Consider the following 7,994-nt stretch of genomic DNA (forward strand, 5'->3'; position numbering starts at 1 on the left):
CTGATCTCTTGTAGCATTTGTATCAGTTTTTTGTGGTCTTTAAGACTTATTAATTGTCTGATGTGATATTTGTATATAATGATAATGCATTATTTGTATGTTCTTGACATAGCTTCTGACTAAGGTTGTCGTGGTTTCTCAATCATGAGAAAGTCTAAAAATAAAGTTTGCACGTGCACTTTATCTATAAAAGAATCACGTACTTTTTTAGACTCATGACTTCTGAGATTTGTATTCTCTTAGGCTTATATCTCATGAGGCTGTTCCTTCTTTGGCTTATGCGCTTTAGATGCTTGAAATGCCTCGAAGCATTCTGAGGTCTGCAACCTTCTGAGGTCTTTGATATACCAATGTCTTCTAATACTTGTAGCATTTTGAGACCTTTGATTTACCTATTTCTTCTCAGGCTTGTTGTCTTCTGAGGTCTTTGAGTGGATGCCATATCAACCAATTGCTCTGTTAGAGTTTCTCTAGTGAGGACTCTATCTACTACTAGCTTCCATTAAGAATTGCCTCATGGGCTTGTTGTCCAGGCGTATGGCAGCTTCTCATTGTTGGTCGAGCGCTTACTTCAGAGAAAAGTTTTTTTGACCTTCAGCCGTTCATTTTCTTTGAGATTCATGCCAGTAGTTATGGTGTATACATCTGGCGACAATTGCGATAAGGATAGAAAAATTATTATTTTAATCGTGTCATAGAAATCAAGTAAATTTAATGATTAAATCTCCCTTTATTTTTGTTTCTGACGTGTCTTATAAATAGAACTAGGAGTTGGATTGTTCATCTTTTGCGAACATTTTTTGGGTTGCTGAGTTGGTGTTATGTCGGTTGGCACGAGCAACAAGATGGTCGACGTGAGCCTGCTAGCCTTGACGAGATATCCATTTGCTATGACATATATCCCAAAAAAGAAAAAAAGTGGCTGAGAAAGAAAGAACATGAGAGACGACGAGTCCTGAGTTAATTGACCGTGTTGCTTTTTCCAATGGTTTTGCAAGATGATCGCAAAAGAGGCTCTGAAAACCCGTGAGTTTTGGTCCGATCAAGGTCAAGCTGTGGTTGATCCATCGACCAGGTCTAAGGACAGAGGCGGTGGCTGACACCCCCGGGGGGGGGGGGGGGGGGGGGGGGGGGGGGGGGGGGGGGGGGGGGGGGGGGGGGGGGGGGGGGGGGGGGGGGTGGGAATGGCGGAAGCACCATAGTGAGAGAGGAAGATTCTTCCTTGACAGTACCGGAGCTTGAGGGCTCATGGGTTTGTAAGGAAATTCTTTTAACTTTGTAGGGAGCTGCACAAGTTGTAGACCATGTATGCCATGGTTGATTACATAGGCTGTAGTGCTAAGCATGAAATGACGTTCGTAGGTTGCGATGGTCGGATTCGGGAGTTGCATCAGTTGTTGACCATGTAGGTCGTAGTTGATCACGTATGACCTAATGATGAATTTTAATGATATTTGTAGACCACAGGGCCGGACGGAAGTTGTACGAGTATCAAGGTGCGTCATTACCCCATCTTTGAGATGTGTTTTTGCACTGTCTTTAGGGTGCATTTTTGTACCATCTTTGGGGTGCATTTTTGCACCATCTTTGGGGTATGTTGTCGCACCTTGGGGTGCGTTGTTGCACCGTCTTTGGGGTTCGTTGTTACACCGTCTTCGGGGTGCATTATTGTACCATTTTCAAGGTCAGCTCGGTGTTTAGGATGATATACCGCTTTGCAGGTTACTATATGAGTCTGTGATCACATTTTTTACTTCGCACGATGCTTCGTCACAAAGAATGGGCAACGACATACGGTGGTCGGCTGTGGTGGTCAATGGTGGCTGGCAACTGCAAGAGTAGGAGGCAACTTTAGCTCCTTAAAGCTTCAGTCTTCTTTAGATATCAAAGAAGTTAGCCATGTTATAATTTAACATTTTTATTGTAATGATAGGATGAACTACTATTAATAACTTTATAATCCTGCAGTTGAGGAGGAGTGAAACCATAATTTTAACTTTTAGTAAATTATTTTGACTATGTTAGTCTCTATGATTTTTTTCTTTTTAAAAATTTCATGTAAAATTATTAACCCGTTATCACTTCTATATCTCTATGTGTGTGCACAATTTTAATTTTGATCCAAGACTTAATTTTCTCTATTATTGAGAGTTTCTAACACATAACAACTTAGCACCATCTAGAAGAAAAAAATATCGTTATTGTAATTTTGTGGTTGATTGAAGGGATACCATAAAAAATCGATACTTCAACTCCATTGTCACCACTGGCCACGACACCACCACCACCACCACCACCAAGCACTAGCCACGACACCACTACCACCAACGCTCATTTTTTTAATGAAGAATTCGCTCCACCATAATATTTTTTTCTTGAAAATGGCAAAACACTCCAACAATTTCTTAAAATTATAAGACATTTCTCATCATTCCAATCGTTAAAAGTCTATTGCAAAATAGCATTTGAAGAAAAACCAAAAAGTCTTAATGAAATAATCTTAAAAGCTTATGAAATTACTTTCTAAAGTCAAGAATAATTTCACAAATGCTTCATAAAATTTTAAGGAATTATAAAATTATTTTCGACTTATTTGTAATTATGTTTAAATTTTTCATTAAAAATAATTAAAATTTAAGTACTATTAAGAAAATTAATCTAAAATTAACAACAGGGTTGCTATTTTCTCAGCGGAAGTGTTATTTTTGAGAAAAATATAATGTTTTGGATACTTCAAAAGTAAATAAATAAATTAATTGTAAAATTTATAATATAAAAATGCTTAAGTGTCAATTATGTATAAAAAGCAAAATTTAGGGATTGTTATGTAAATACATAATAATTGAGTGGCATGTATGTAAATATTTATTTTATTTTGAAAAGTCGAAGGACACGCCGAATTTATTTTATTTTGACTATTAATTTTGAACAGTCTAAAAATGCTGAATTTTCTTGCCTAACGTGTGGAAAAAGGTACATTGGCCGAATGTTCGAATCATAAATGCTTTGAAATAATGGGAACATTTCAGTTATAAAATACTCCATTTCTAATCTTCTCCATTTTTTGACTATTAAAAAATAATAGACTAATCATCTGTTTGAGTAGCTGCAGCTTATTGAATAATATATTGATAAGTTGATTAAGTTGATTAAAAGTTGATTAAAAATAATTTTTTGATAAGCTAGGTGTGGTGGCTATTATAAATTTTTATTTTTTTGGAAAAGTCAGACCGTTGCCAGAAAGTTATCACCGCACCTATATAGGTGCGGTGTGAAAACGCAACTTTTAGCGTTTTCAAAACACATAAGTTTACCCAAATAGTCAAATAATTTGCCCCGAATGGACTCTAAATAAAATAAACTCTAGTTGTCGCTTGACTTTTCAAAATAAAAGAAATATTTACATGAGTGCCACTGAATTCTTATACATTTACATACCTTCTCTCACCCAAATCTTTCACATCACATCAAAAATATCATTATTTTAATTTAATAAATTTACATATTTTACACTTAAAACTCTGTATTATAAATTTCACACACAAATTTATTTATTTACATTTGAGGTATCCAAAACATTATATTTGCTAAAATGTAACACTCCTAGTAAGATAATAGTAATCATGTTATTAATTTTAGATTAATTTTCTTAATGGAAATTAAATTTTAATAATTTTTGATGAAAATTTTTAATAAGATTACAAATAAGTCAAATATAATTTTTATATCCCTCAAAATTTTATGAAGTATGTGTGAAACTCTACTTGACTTTAGAAAATAATTTCTTAAGCTTTTCAGATTATTTATTCAATTAACTTGTATATCAATAGATTCTTAATGATGGGAATGATAAGAAACGCCTTATAATTTTAAGAAATTATTCGAGTGCATTGCCATTTTCAAGAAGAAAGATGATTGTGGAACGAATTCTTCCTAAATTTAGGGAAGCAAATATTATTGCCCTAAATAGGCCCACTCTTAAGAAATTATAATGAATCCCATGAGTTAAAACTTGGCTTGAGATATGATTGTCATCCTAATTGAAAAATGAGGTTAAGATGTCTAAATTCTTTGTTTGGTGAGCGTTGAAATGCATTTTTGATGGTATCCCCTCAATCAACCACAAAATTGGAATAAGGGTGATTTTTTTCTTCTAGATGGTGTAAAATTTCTATGTGCTAGGAAACTCTCAATAATAGAGATAATTAAGTCTTCATTCAAGAGTAAAATCCAACACACATATAAATATAAGAGTGATAACAGATTAATAATTTTAAATGAAATTTTTAAAAAAGAAAAAAATCTTAAAGACTAACTAGTCAGAATAATGTACTAAAAGTTCAAGTTATGGTCTCACTCCTCCTCAACTAAAGACGACAGGATTATAAAAATATTAGTACTAGTTCCTCCTCTTATTACAATAAAAAATGTTGAATTATAACATGACTTGCATATGTGATAATGATTAGTAAATAACAGACTGAAGATGATAATCATGTTATAATAGTCATATAAGAGTAGTTGAGCTAAAGAAATTGTCATGGATTGTCGGCAATGATTGTGGATGGTCATTAGCTTCTAGATCTCTCATCTCCTCTCTTATTAAAAATGGTATTTTATTTATTGTGCTTTGGGAGTGATGTTTTGATAAATTTAGCTAAATCTAAAAACTCTCTATTTGATAGTTGATGACTTTTTTTAGCATGCATAATTTTCTTTATTTTTTGCATTTTTTTTGAATGAAATTGCATTTTAAAGAAATGTATTTCCATGTTTTTGTGGCAGGTATGACATGTAAGAAAATGGAGAGAATTGGCGTGAAATCAGAGAGATACAGAGATAAAAAGGAGCAAATGGGGCTGTCAGCAGGCTGGCGCCCAGGCGCCACTTTTTGGGCGCCAAGGCGATGCCTCATCACTGCAGACGACACCTAGGTGTCATAGTTCTCCCATGCAAACTGACAAGGCGGCGCTTAGGAGCCTCAGATTAGGCGCCTATGCGCTAGAACTGTCTAATTCGGTTTCTATAGTTTGTTACATACAAATTTGGAAGTTAAGAAGCCATGGAAGCAATTCAACGTAAGGTGGATCGTTTGAGAAGTCTTGGAAGAAGCCTAAGGGTGCAGAAAATGAGAGTTTAGAGTTAGCTTTTACATTTTTCTGCATTTATTTAGAGAGATTTGAGTGAATATTGTAAGGGATAATTGTAGCAGTGCAAGGAACATTTGGAAATCACTTGGGGAGGAGTTTACACTTCTTTTCTTAGGGAGAAATATAAGTGTTCCTTTCTACATCAACTCATATTAGTTTTGAACTCATTTTGTATGAGTTTGTTTTATTATAAAAAAATGAATTGTAGTGATTTCTTCATGCACTATAAGTAGATCCTTTATACCTTTCTATTGTGATGAATTAGTAATATGTGTAGTGTATTTGGTTGTATTTAGAATATGTTTTTAGTCATTAAAGTGATGTTTTTTACTTTGTACTTCATTTATTTATCATTCTGGCCAAGTGATATGCTAAAATTTGTTGTGTAATGGCTCGAGAGAGCTATGACTTTAACGACTAGGAGAAACCACATTGCACTAGCGATGAAGGAAAAGTAGTCCATATTACAATGCAAATAGATAGGAAAATAGGCTTTGATGGGTTCAAATTGGGGTATCTAGGGTGACAGACAGAAACCCTAACCAAGTTTGAACCAAACTTCTTTATGCACTTGAAAGATGATAAAGAAGAGGTTTGCTCCTATTTGTCACTTACTACAATATCTATTCTAAATGTTCTATTCCTATACAAAATACTCATGTCATCGCAAGGGAAGAGTAGTTTCCATATCTTGTTCTTTCTCGACTTCATTAGCTTAGTATAATTAACTTAAGATTAAATCAATAGGTTTAGTGATAATTTAGAAGGATTAACAAGCACAACTTGGATCAACTATACTTCCAAACTAAGGCTCATTATAGTAGGGTAGAAATTTTCTGAATCTCAAATCACAACCTTCTCTGTCGGATCAATAATTCAGACTCAATAATCTAGTATTACTTGAATGATACACACACTTGCGTGAAACCCCTAGTGTGTGGTGATATATTATTGTAAAAGCCAAGTTTTAAAAGTTATAATACCTATTTAGGATTTCAAATATTTCATCCAAAAGCACTAGGTTAAATCAAAGTTCAATTAATAGTTCATGTTATTTCCTTTGATTATAAGCCATTATTTTAGCATTTATGTGTCTTAACAAGCTCAAGTCATAATGCTCATTAGTTTTCTCTCAATCTCATCGAACTACCAATTTATTATACACATGCAAATTTGAAGATTTTCTAACCCTTTAATTAATGATTTGTAGTTTAACTATAGATTAAGTGCTTGATTTAAGCTCATTTCATGAAATTAAATCGAATCATCTTTGGTATCGAGGGGCTTGTCTTATTATGACTTTCAATTCTACCATAGAATTGGTGAAATAATAATTCAGATGTGCTTAAATTTAATTTTGAAAACTTCCACATAAATTAAATCAAGATTCACACTTGATCGGCCAAATCTTTGATGATGTAAAAAAAACATTAATTTTATTAGTAATAAAAAAATCCATGTTAGATTTTACATTAGTCTGTTATTTAAATAAAATGATTTCAAAAATTATATTATGTGATTTATTGCACAGTTCTCAAGATAATTTTTTAAGCAAAAAATGTTCAAACTTTGAGTAAAAATTTTCCATCTTCACGACACACCCCCGGGGTCATTGCTTCCACGACACACCCATTCCTTTGAGTCAATATCTTCACGACACACTCATCCCTACCGGGTCACTATCTCCATGACACACCCACTCTTCGGGTCACCATGCATGCCCTTCTGGGTCACTGCCTGCATGACACAACCACCCTTCTTGGTCACTGCCTTCACGACACACTCATTCCTTAGGGTTGCTGCCTCCATGACACGCCTTCTCCTGATTCTCTGCCTCCATGACATACTCCTCACCAATTTTATCATATGATTATTTTCATTTGCATTTGTATGCGTGCATGGATAGCAAGTCATTTGAGTTAAAGCATCATGATTGACTCAAGTATGATTGTGCTAAGAATCCAAGAGATCTAACTTATGCCACCCTTCATGTTATGGGTCTACCCTTAATGGCCCTTTTTTTAAATAAACAAATATTATTTTCTACTTAGTACATTCGGAAAAAAATTTAAAATTGTGCATGTAGCATGCTAGGCCTTTATTCTTTAAATTAGAGAGAAAATTATGAGAATGATGGCATAGATGTTGACGTGGTTGGTGGTGTCGCTGTTAGTGACTGTGGTGGTGCAGCGACTATGAGTTTTGGTGGTAGTGGTGTTGTGGCTAGTGCTTGGTGGCGGCGGTGGTGTCGTGGCCAGTCGTGTTAATGGTGTTGGGTGACCAAAAGAAAATATGTTGAGATTTTCATACCTATTTTATACTATTTTTAATGATATTGCACTTTAAAGAAAGATATTTTTGATGTTTTGTTGCAGGAATGATGAATTAGGGTAATTGGAGCAAAAAGATACAAAAAGGAGCGAAATTGGAGCGAAAATGACCAAAATGTGAAGATTTGAACTAGGCCGCTGACGGCGCCATCGACCCCGCCGACGACGAGTTTTTCCCGAGACTACAGGACAAAATTCTTCAGAAGCCCGCCGACGGCACCCTTGGGCCGCCGACTGCGAGATCCACGGTTATGCCTACTCAAGCTTTGAATAAGACCAAATTTTTAAGGGATGCTTAGGTAACTCTCGGGAAAGCTCATCCACAACTTTAAAAGAACATTTTGGCCAAAAATTAGAAGGCTCTGAAAGTGCTGGAGGTCCTGGATGTTAGAAAGGCCCTAGAGGTTAGAGAAGTTCCATTAGTGTGTAACAATTGTGAGGATTTCTTCGAGAAATTGTAAGAGTGGAGGGAAAGTGAGAGATTTCTTCCTCCTTGCTACTTCAAAGAGGAATT

The sequence above is a fragment of the Phalaenopsis equestris genome, unplaced genomic scaffold (assembly GCF_001263595.1).
Source record: "Phalaenopsis equestris unplaced genomic scaffold, ASM126359v1 Scaffold000002, whole genome shotgun sequence".
NCBI lineage: Eukaryota > Viridiplantae > Streptophyta > Magnoliopsida > Asparagales > Orchidaceae > Phalaenopsis > Phalaenopsis equestris.